This window comes from Sinocyclocheilus grahami, unplaced genomic scaffold (genome assembly GCF_001515645.1).
Source record: "Sinocyclocheilus grahami isolate Dianchi unplaced genomic scaffold, SAMN03320097.WGS_v1.1 scaffold1336.1, whole genome shotgun sequence".
NCBI classification, from domain to species: domain Eukaryota; kingdom Metazoa; phylum Chordata; class Actinopteri; order Cypriniformes; family Cyprinidae; genus Sinocyclocheilus; species Sinocyclocheilus grahami.
The window spans coordinates 18,955-31,503 of record NW_015506515.1 but is presented as its reverse complement, the minus strand read 5'-3'; the positions used below and the strand labels follow the sequence as shown (position 1 = coordinate 31,503).

Sequence of the window (12,549 nt, the reverse complement as noted above, 5' to 3'; positions counted from 1 at the left end):
TTAGGACAACTATTCGCTGTCTCGCTGCCATAGTTTGACCAAACTCCCCATCACATTCATTCCCTTTAGATAGAGTCCTAATTATGTGCTGCCTAATTGTTTGCCAAACGATGTGCCTTTGTATATTATAATGGAAAAACTAACAACCATAAGTATAATGACAGTTTTATTCTTTGCATAAAAACACTTCAATTTATTTAACACTAATTGAACACTGGGTGTATTACAACTTTAGAATTGTAATATTTATTTGGTTCTGCACTTTTTCTTGCCACAGAATTACAATCGTATCGACTGAAATGTGAAGAAGGTTTTTGCACAGTGGTGGCCACTAGCGGAGTGAGCTGTGAACAGCGATAAGGTATAGCTAAGAGTGGTCCAGACTAACTTTACGAACGAATGACTTACAGAAGATATACTTAACTAAGAACGTTTCGGGAAACACGTATTAACGTAAAGGTACAACTTAAGGTATAAATTACGAACGACGTAGCGTTAAGAAGGTTTCGGGAAACGCAGCCCAGGACCAGACTTTGACTAAAGTCTATCCACACGCCTATGAGGTGTGCTTTATGCATTTAGTTTGCGCAGCGTTGAGCTTCTTGAGTCTGTTCAGTAAAGAGCGTTTTGATTGGTAGATTAACATCCTCCAAAAAATATATATTTATGAATCTTAACCTGCCAGGAAGGTCTCAAAAATACCACACACAAATTCAAAGCAGTCCACGCATGTGTGATGATTTGCAAATGCAGATTCAACGATCCATAAATACATGTACCATTATTCATAAATGTGTGATGGAAATTAATTCAAGAAATGTATATATACATATTTGTGTAAATATTTTAAATTTATTTAGGTAAGATGCATTTGTGTGAGCATTTGGGGAAATATTTATGCTTTTACTTGTGTATTTATGAATTGTGTTTTGAATTTACGAATCGGATTTTGTAAATGTAAATTGTGCTGTGCATTTATGAATTTTGTTTTGCAAATGTGTTATTTTTGAGGCTGATCTGGCTCCATATATATTAGGCATAGCCTGCCCTATAGCATGGTGTATTTTTATTAGTTTTGTTAATAAAAGTTATATGTTTTATATATAGGCTAAATTGAGTTTGACATTGTATTTTGTTGTTGCATTCAAGCAATTGATGCCGAATTGCCGCTAATTTGAAAGTGAAAGTAAAATGCGCACGGTGCTTTTAAGCTATTTAAAAGTGAAGGAAAGCGAGGAAAAGATGGAATGCCCCCGCCCCCACGGTGATACCGGTATTATCGGTGTTGTCACACGTCGATTAACCGGTGGGAAAATTTCCTCACCGTCACAACCTTAATCTGATGGTGATCACTATTGTCTGTGAAGTCTGTTGATGTGGAACTCTGTATTTTTGTGTAGCGAGCAGGCCTTGCTGACTGCACGCAGTCCTCCAGTGTTAGGCCGGCACAGAGATTACGAACACATCCGTTACCCTCACGTTTATGATTCTTAAGCCGAAGCCATCAAGACCTCAGCATTCGTGGGAGGAGCTAAGGTAAAGGCGTGCCCCACTCTTATATGTGTAAGGACACAGAGGAATAATAAATCTCCACTCCTAAATACAAAATATCTCCCTAGTGCTGTTTATTCAACATCATGCCAATCTGCTCAATTATATCACAGTATCACACACTAGATTACCTTGAGCCTTTGTTTTTAATCCAGTTTTTATGATGTCTTAATTAAAATTCCTGCTGCAGGCCATCTTCCAGCGACTGAAATGAATTAATTTGGGCCTCATCTTTTTCCTGCGGGTGGGGTGGAACAGGTGGTTTAGGGCCAGGATGATCAAGAGCTTTTTTATCACAAAAATATATGAGTAGCCCAACTGTTTTCAACATTAGTAATTATAAGACATTTTCTTTAGCTGTAAATCAGCATATTCAAATGATTTGTGAAGGATCGTGTGACACTGAAGACTGGAGTAATGATGCTGAAAATTCAGCTTTGCATCACAGTAAATTGCATTTTAAAATATATTAAAGGAGAAAACAGTTATTTGAAATGCTATAATTGTATATTTAAATTGTAGAATAAATTGTATAATAAGTATTTAAATTGTATAAAAATAAAAATAATAATAGCATTATTTAAACACTCACAACAGCTCTGGCAATTTGTTTAGAACAACAATATGTGAGTAAGATGAGCAGCATTGCCAGATATGATGACGTGTGGTGTTGTCTACTGTGATCAACAGCTGAATATGACACATTCATTAGTTCTGTAATTATAGGAGTGGTAGGAAATGCAGCATGCTAAAATTAGATATTTATTCTCCTATTCTATAAACTATTTTCATTACAGAACGTATAGCAACCACAGCTCAACCCACTGCATTCTACTACTCGAAGCAAATACCGTATTGACCCGAATATAAGACGATGTTTTTTTCTTGGAAATACATCTGAAAAAACGCGGTCGTCTTATATTCAGGGTCTAGACTTTGACATGTCAATAATACACCCACAACAATAGTGGCTCCAAATACACATAAAACGAGTGTGCCATGAAATACGTAATGTAATGCGTGTTGTAAAGATCGCAAGTAAAATCAAAAGAAAACCTTACAGCTTCATGAGTCGTGACTGTCATGATAGCCTGATGGGACCAAACTCCCTTTGTGATTTTAAAACGTAAGACAGTACCCAGATTTGAAGACTACAGTAAGATTTAACTTCTACTGTTAATAAGATTTTGGTAGGCTACTATTAGATGGATAGCCTAAATGTCCTAATTCAGATGGGCAACCTGTTTTTTTATTTATTTAATGGTATATCAAAAAGTGTATATTTTTTAAATGTCATTGTTGGTACATTTTACCAGTTTTTTACCATACTTTCAAAACAAAAATTAAAATAGGAAAAATATGCAATATGAAAATAATTGAAGACAAAATGTGTTTTACTGAGAAAAAACAAGATTTGGTTTTTAAAAAGGTACATCTGGAAAAAGGGGGGTCGTCTTATAATCAGGGTCGTCTTATATTCGGGCCAATACGGTATATAAAGATGTGTTATGACTGCTATTTTTACAGCTAAAGCACATATTGGAAAACTTTCAGTTGATTTCTGCTGTAATTAAGCCCACTGGTGTCCGCAGCCCTCAACATTGGTCTTCACTGTTTGGTTGGAGACGGTTGCCGTGAGCTAATGTATGATGAAGGTTTAATTGTATGTGTTTTTGTGTAATTATGTCCTCTCCGCTGTGCCGGCAGATGCTGCTGCCCGAGGGGATCAGAAGAGGGAATAATAAGATGTATGAGGAGGTTGAGATCCCCCCCAATGAGCCCATGCCCATTGGCTTTGAGGAGAAACCTGTGTACATCTCAGAGCTGGACGAGGTCAGTGGTGGCTTATTTACAGCTGTTGACATTTATCAATGCTGATGTTCACACTCCATGAGCTTTTCTCAACTAATCACACCATTTGTCCTGTTTATATTGACTGGTGGCATTATGCCTAAAATCTCCTCCACATGATGTCAGATGCAGCATGTGATGGTTTTGCAGCTGTGTGTTATGTTTGTGTTTTGTTCTGTGAAGTGGAGAGCGGTCTTAACTTGTCTTAGCCCAGCTGGCTACATAGCAACTCTGTGCACTGATGGACGATATACCAGTTAAAATGATAAACTGGCACAAATAACACAAGATGGCCACACTGTGCTTATAAAGGGATGAACATGGTCACCAATAATACTCCAATAGGCTTTAGTGTTTAAACGATGCTCAGTTGTTACTAAGGGGCCCAAAGTGTGCCAAGAAAATATCCCTCACGCCATTAATGTACATCAGCACCACTAACCTGAAACTTTCTTTTAAAAGAAATTCATATAGAAAACCTTAATTTAAAGTTAATTGAAAATTTTGTAATCATTTAGAACCCTTAAATTGTTCCAAACCTGTATGAGTTTCTTCATACTTTGAAGAATGCTGGTGACCAAAAAGCTGACGGTTACTATTGGCTTCCATAGTATGGAAAACAAATTCTATGGAAGTCAAAGTTATTCCTTTACTTCTGTGGTAATGCTACTTTTTCATATAATCAACTGACACAATTTGTCTGCAATGCTTTACTCAATATAATAAAAGGACATCAGTGGCTACCGTCAACAGTTTGGTCACCAATACTCGTCAGAACTACTTTTGGGTTCTACAGAAGTAAGAAACTTGTACAGGTTTGGAGCAACTTGTGAGTGAAGAGACAGAAATATGACAGGATTGTCAACAAACTATCCCCTTGATTTAAAATTGTAATAATATTTCACAACATTACAGATTTTACTGTATTTTTGATCAAATAAATCCAGATATGGCAAGGATAAGAGGCATTCTTGATGATTTTCACTAAAATTTCATGGCCCCCAGAATATTTTGTTGTATGGATATCTGAAAATGCTAGCTTCAAGCATTCTTTTATTTTTTTTTTATCAACACTTGAATGTAGGTTGGTTTCGTAAAAAAACATTTTGAGCAAAAAGCTGAGAAAATAGCTTTTTTTATCAAATAGGCCTACTACATCTGGATCATATTCATTACTATTATCAAAGCAAAGATGCAGTAGATGGCTTCCTTCAGCACACCCAAAGCTTGCACAGTCCTTTACCACTTCCTGGATCGACATTTCACTCTGTAACATTAGGCAAATTTCATTTATATGTGGTTTAGTGTTGATGATCGCATTCTTTTTCATATGCATATGCTTACATACAGTATGAGATCGCTTGTTTTTTCATCTTCCTCGTCTGTGTTTTTGATTGGCACATTCTAGACTCATTGAGGTTGTATAATGGTGAAAACCTGGAAAATTCTGTTTGGCAGGGAAGCGTTGTGTCATGAATAATGGAAAATTCCGTGTTCGGCAGGGAAAGATTTAAGCCCCGTTCAGACTACACGATTGTTTTGTCGGTTACGACAGTCACTGTGTCAGATTATGCGATTTTGACTCATAAAATCTTGTTGTGTCGTGAACAAGAAACTTGTCAGACTATATATACGATGCTATACCCGCCCATTCATCGCATGCCATCATTAACAACGTGCGTGCTGTCACCAATAGCGCGAGACAAGACAGAAGGTGCTATGAGCGTAAACAATCAATGCCTAGCAAACAGCGTGTTTTGCCATGTCTTGTGATTAGAAAAGCCCAAAAAATGGACACGATGGGCATGAAGAGGATGGCATGGACTGTCAAAGAGAACTGAGGTAAAATAGTTTTTATTTGAACTTTTTATTCACTGTGTTCGCTGTAGTCCCTCATCATAAATGCAGGAGCACTGTTGCCGTAGCTCCACGAACATTTTCCTCCATTGTAAATTTACACGTAGCAGGACCAATACCATTGTCTCCCTTTCGTTTCGGCATGTTTGAAAGCTTGTACAAAGGCACTTCTGTGCTCCTATTGGCCAGTGTCATAGCTGTGATGCAACTTGTCGTGTACGACGGGAAAAAAAATTAAACATGCTAGTCTTTCTGTGTTGACGTTGTGAAGCTTCGCAGAGATGCCGTGCACTATGACACACTACCCGAGATGTAACGATTGAATCATGCGTCCCGATGCCCATTGTCGTATATGAATCCCCAGGACACCCTACATCAAGTAGATCGTAGCAAAATCAGGTTAAAATCGTGTAGTCTGAACGGGGCTTATATTGCTCACCCTAGGTGACGGTACACAACTATACCTATCTCAGTATAATGTCCCATTTATACCACAATTCAAGGAATATTGACATGCATTTCCGTCTGTTCCTCACACAGCGCTATTATATGACTTCAGAGGGCCTGGAAAATAGCATGGAAGTTAAATGGGCATTTTAGGACAATTTTATACTACTTTTTGGGTCTCATTAGAATGCATTACAGTCAGTTTTCATTTTTATGGAAAAGAGCAGCGTGAACACTTTCCTCCTTTAACCTGCAATACACCTACAATAGTCTCCAGTTAGGACCATTGAAAAGCTGAACAATGACATTCGTCCGTGACTCACTAGCCAACTTAACAAAAAACAATTGGAAAACATGTCTTTCTGCTCCTTCTGGACATTAGCGGTATTTTACATTACAGGTATTTTTTGACACGACCATGCCTGCAGCACTTGGGTATCATATGTTTTTCAGTGACTTGACACCAAAGTAACAGTACTTTTGACATCCTCACTAAAGACATGATGTCCATCCAAACCTGATAGGCTTGTAAAAACCTCTCTCCACTAACAGGAGTCCAGAGCACAGAGGCTTACAAAGACCCTCTTTCGCAAATAAGGTTGGCTTGATTTTGACAGGAAAGTGCACAACAACCTCCTCGCCGAACTAGAGGACGTGTTGGCCGTGGCTTACTAAAAACTACCGTGGGTCTCCTTTAATTACAGTCATCAGTGTGTCAATCATAATGACAGCCGTGTGGTCATGCCTGAGCTACAAGGTGTGTATAAATTCACAAGATCGGCAAGGGGGACTCAATGATTGGTGAAGTCTTGGGTTTAAACAGATTGATTGGTCATGCCTGCTGGGTTGTTTTGTGTCTTCTTTATTGTTCTGTGAGGCTCAGCTGTTAATAGGTTTTAATTCATCATTCGGTCTTTAATATACATTTTTCCACTTATAATGTTGGTTAAGGCTTACTGAATCAGGCAGAATTTTGCCTTCTCCACCTTCTGTCTTACTCTTTCAATCAAATTGACTGTTTTTGCTACTGTGCCTTTAATATGTTTATACAGTATGTAAATAACCCCTGTTATGTTTAGCTAACCTCCAAATACTGCTGTAGTTAACACTGGCAATGTCGAAAAGCTGCCAACGGAGCCACTGTCATTCATTCAAGTTGCTGATGGGTGGTAATATCTTATTTGGGGTGATATTAATATTAATATTTTCCAATTTGGGTTGGTTTAGCCCTGCCGGGTTTTAAATATAGGACATAACACACCCAGCAAGTTTAACCCATCATGTTGGGTTGATTTTATTTTACAAGATCACTAGCTTATTTTTTTATGTATACAATACATTTAAACTTATTTAACAAATATTTTAGGAGTAAAATTAAACATTCAAAAGCAATTCAAGTGTGATCAATTGTTATCCCTTCTGTTCCACCTGCTCCACTTTCTGCTGACAGTTTAAAGATATCATTACTGACTCATAGCCTGCCCATAAACACATTTGACATCCCCAATACTTAGATCCAGTATATTTATGAATAAAATCATTTTATGCAAGGAATCTAGCATTTTTATCACGCGAAACAACAGTGTGAAACTCTTTTAGGTGTCCCTAAATGTGTAAATAAAATGAGTTAAAGAACAGTAACAACTTCATAGATAAAGTAAAACGTATACAAGTCTTTATTTCACCAAAGAAATACACCAATCAGGTTGTGCTCAGAACTGCTCACTCCTGAAGAGGATACATTAAGCCTGCGGTCCATAATGTTACCACTAGGTTGTTATGTCAGATTCAACAGTCATTGAGACTTGGCTGGGTTGCACAATAACTAGCCAACAGTAAAAAAATAAAAAATAAAACAAAATTAATAAAACCCCCCAGAAATGACAAAAGGGCTCAACCCAGCATTTGGGTAGGAAAAAGAAGCATTTTCATAATTTGCTCACTTTAATGCCGTTCCAAACCTGTATGTCTCTCTTCATTCTGTGGCACACATAATAAGAAGTCTTATTAAATAAGTCATGTTAAAGTAAGTCATACCTGTTTGGCAAGTCACGAGGATCAGTAAATTATCCACATCCTAAAATTGTTTATTTCTAGATTTTCATGAAAAAAAAAAATCCAGGTTTTCATTGTGGCCTGGAATTTGAAATAAGTTACCAAAACAAAAAATACGATGCACAGAATCACAATGTTCCACCACCTGCTTTTGTGACAGGTGCAGTTTCACAGAGAGATGGAGAATGACTCATCTGCAACGACACAATGACCTTGTCTGTTTTGTCACAAATATGCTAGGAAAAACAACTGAACAATCCATTATAGTAAGAGGGAAAAAAAAGCTTTTCAATAAAAAACTAAATCACAGATATGTTTCATTGTATTTTTCCTTTAAATCATGTCTTTTCGGCAAGGCTTTCCTCTTCCAAACACATTGATTGGAATATAATTCAAAGTACTGTTGATCTGCATGAATCTATTGAAGTTCTCAGCATTTTAATCTTCATAGACAGAAGCATCTTTTACATATTCAGATATTTACGTTCGTCCTCGTCCACTAAACGGCCTGCAGGTGTGTGTGTGAACGACGTACATTCCAGTGGAAGAGCAGACGTCGCTTGAAGCTGCGGCTTTTAGTGGCTGCCACTGGTGTCAAACATAATAACTGCTCTGAGGGAGCGTTTAAAAGCAGGAGGGGTCAAACTACTGCCCTAATGGAGATAAAAATACGCTTGACTTGCCCGCTGTCGCCCACTTGAAGAAACCCAAGCAGCAGTTGAAAAATGAAAGCAGAAGAAATGTCCCATCTCCGTTGTTATCACAGCACAAGATCTCAGATCATGGCTCATTTCATGTGTGGCTAACGCAGAGGACGTGATCTGGAATCGGCTTGAACTCGTCCTGTGGCACAGAGGGATTGTGTTTGTGTGTTTCGGTTAAAGAAAAGCCAGCAGAATATCTGTCTCTCCTCGGTAAGAGGGTAAATATAAGAATGGACAGCACAGATTTATTTTCTGGCCCCCGTGGGGCTCATTTCCAGCTTGTGTTTTCCTCCCCTTCAGGAAACCATTAATTAAAGCTTGGCGCTTCACGGTGTAATCAATGATGCACCTTTCGTCCTAAATTTGGCTATGTGGACGTTATTCTTTTTGCCTTTTCTTTCTTTAGTTTTTTTTTGTATTTCAAGACGCTACAGAACTATATATCACAGGTAAAGAAAACATCAAGTTCAGAACAAGTACGATTTCACATGGGTTTCATCATAATTGCAGCTTGAACGGATCACTTCTCACATCTGGAGAGAGCGACAGAGATTGATATAAGCGGTGTGAATTAGTAGGAGTGGAGAAGTGCCTCTATTCATTAACTAAAGCCTCGGCAACTCAGAAACAAAGTGCTTCCCTTTTATAAAACAGCGGCGCAAAACGGCTAATACATCTTTATGTGCTATTAGGGTCTTTTGAGCGGCAGGCCTGGAAGCATGTCTGTTTTTTTTCTTCTTTTTTTTTTAAGTGCTGCTCGATTGTCATTTATTGAAAGCCATAATGGGCAACAGGGACACGGCCGCTCAACGTGCCTTTAATAGCTGTGTGAAACATTAAAAGTGGGGAATTTATTAGGAAGCCTTTTAACTAATGAATCTCAAGCACTGCTGTTTTGCTGTACTCGCACGGTAAAAGCCTTTCTAATTTCTGTGAAGAAATATACGAGAGAGCTGCCTCCGCAAAGAGTGAAAATCAAAACACATCCATGCTTCTGTACATCAGCACAGTCATGCGAAAATCAAGTGATGAACACGCAAAATGTTGTTTCATAGCCATGACATGTAATGCTTTTATTGGTGGAAGTGATACAAATGTTTGTTTACCATGGCATGTAATGTTACTTATAGCAGATATATAGTAGATATCAGTGGCGTTCCGTCCATATAAGCTGCGAATGCTCCGCATACCCAGGCCATTTGAGAGAATAAGTTCACGGGATAATTCATATAAACATGATTATAAGTTGATCCCTTGTCATTTGAAATGTAACTTAAAGCTTAAAGGGGTCATATGATGCTATTTTAAAGATCATTATTTTGTGTATTTGGTGTAACAGAATATGTTGACATGCTTTAATGTTCAAAAAAAACATTCTTTTTCAAATACTGTACATTATTGTAGGTCCTTTATGCCCCGCCTCGCTCAAACGCGTCGTTTTCAACAAAGCCCCTTCCTTGGACAAGCACAGTCTGCTCTGATTGGCCAGCTGACCCAGTGCACTGTGATTGGCCGAACACCACAAGCACGCGTCGGAAATGTAACGCCACTTACCATAATCGCAGCTTCAGCTTTCAAAGTAAATATCAAGACAGTTAATAATGTCGTTAGTTTTACCATCAGTTCAAGCCCGAAAGAGCAACAGAGTCGCGTGACAGACTCTGTGATGATGCAGTACACAAGCGGCGGTTAAGACAGCTGACGTGCTATGATTTCTGACAGGCAGTTCGCTCTCCTGTGATGTGACCCTGTTCCCCTCACACACACACACAACGCGCTACTCTGTTCAAATGCGGAGTTTTGCGCAGCGCAGTACTTAAACTAATAACAAAACATACTTACTCCCTGGTTTGCTGGTCTGCGGCTGATTTAATGCGCGAGGTAAGCTGTTCGCGAAGCACTCGCCCAAGCGGAAAAATGTGCTCTTGCTGTCAGATTTCGATTGCCGAAAATTACATTGCGTTTGATGCAAAACCAACTCGACTAAATCAAAAGAAAAAAAAACACTGTAACTGTATATTTTTGTTTTCTCAAGCAAAGCAAATTATATATATACACCTTGCTACGTGTACTGTGTTAGGCTAACCGAGACTTGTCATTTGCACTTATATATTGTTGCTCTTTTGTTAGTTTTGACTGCATTTATTGATAAAAGCGTCTGCTAAATGACGAATTAAATAAATAAAATAAATGTTGAAGATATACGTTATTGTCAACGTTATTGCCTAAGCGTTAAATTAAACATTTTTTTTTATAAAAACGTGGGCTATATAAAATTTTAATAATAACAAACATCATATTGTTCCATTTGTTTTGTGTATGCTTGTGTCGCTTACAGTTAAAGTTCTTCTCTGATTGTATTATTGTTTGCAAGGTCGCAACGTTACTTTGCAATATTTTAAATATTTTTGGGTATTTTGCATGGTCTGTTATTGGAGTAGTGTCACCCGGGGTGGGAATTTTAACTCCTGTTCACCGGGAATAAAAAATAATAATAATTTAGCAGATGCAGAGACATATAGAGCGGGGGAATCCCCCCCATTCTCCCCACCCTCTGTTTACATATCATAACGTAACTACGTGTAAACGTTATTTGGCGGTTTTTACTTGGAAAACCAGCTATATTTTTCTTGCATTCGAATAATGGATAAACTTGAAACGATAGAAGAAGGATTGGAGATTAATTTCATTTACAAATAAGGTAGGAAAAAAAGCATACTTTTAAATCGACACCTGCCACGGCTATTTTCTTAGCTATTTGTCATCTGTGATCCCTTTTGAATGTCTTATCACTCAGCATACCCAGTTAAAAAAGTCACTGCTCACCACTAGTAGATATGCTGTTTGTTTCACCTTGAGATTTTTCGGCAAGATTTTTTTGTTTTTGTTTAAATGAGCATAATGTTGATGTTAATTGATCAATATTTTAGCATTTTATAATTGCAATAATAATAATAATATTATTGCATATTATTATTATTGTCTGTAGGTACAATTTGTAATCACATTTGTTTAAATGTTATTATGCAATATTATATATAATGCATTCAATTTAAATTGAATTTTACTGAAAATCTAACATTGCTATCCTTATTTAATGTATAATGAATAGCTTTCTTTCTCTCTCTCCACTTTCCCACTACAGTTTTCTGGTGGTCTTCTCATTAAGATTTTAAAAATTGAGATTCTAGATTGGTTCAGTTCAACAATTAACTTCAAGTTAAATTTCTTGTACAAGTTAAATTACGTTCTCCTAATGAGAAGTGCTCATTTAGTGCACTTACTTGCTGTGGTCATTTCGGAAGAAGCGTTTGACAAACAGAAATGAGTAAGATGCATTTAGCAGGTTTGAAAAGCTGTGGTTACCCTCTATGTATACATAAGCACACACTGTATACAGTCATTGGCAGATGTAAACATGTTAAAAATGATGTGGCCACAATTATGAATATGAGACTGCTAATATAAACTTCTTGTATTTTTTATGTACATTAAGCAGAATAATTTACAACATAAAGGGAAAAAAGCTGAGATATGGTTAGAAAGCATGAAGCTCGCGCTGTCAGAATGCCAGTCTGTCAGTCAAATCCGAAGCAATATGCAACCCATAGTAACACATTATGATGTGGTAAATGAATGAGTGATCGTTACAAAAGAACACATCAATTATGTTAAGCACGGAAGCTCAACTGTTTGCTAGAACAGACATCACTGGTTCTCGCACGTCATGCACACATTTGCTTCTTTTGCTTGTAATGGAGGTTGGCAAATCCACTTAAAGGCGCATAATCGCCACCTACAGCACAATACTGGCATGACAGCTGACGTAAAATAAGGATCGGGCTGAGACGGAGCCGATACCGATCGGTTAAAAAAAATCTTGATCGGCCCCAATTCTGATCCTTGAGATCGGCCCGGGACATCCCTAGTTTTGGCCGCTCATTAACATTACAAAGGCCTTTTTAGAGTCGAAAAATGCACGGTTTTGAAAACAATACCGTTATTGTTTCAAAAAATGTGAATTTGTGAAAACGGTGACATCATTCACATTCATATCCAGTCTATAGGAATGCATATGTGTGCA

At 37.7% G+C, this 12,549-nt stretch overlaps 1 long non-coding RNA gene across 1 annotated transcript in view; it reads left to right on the top strand.

Moving 5' to 3' along the window:
* Positions 1-3,378, top strand: part of LOC107569344 (uncharacterized) — a 13,593-nt gene extending 10,215 nt beyond the window's left edge. Inside the window, exons 2-3 of the long non-coding RNA XR_001606886.1 lie at positions 1,401-1,536; positions 3,259-3,378. This is a non-coding gene — a long non-coding RNA (uncharacterized lncRNA). The remainder of the gene's footprint in view (positions 1-1,400; positions 1,537-3,258) is intronic.
* Positions 3,379-12,549: the final 9,171 nt, after the last annotated feature.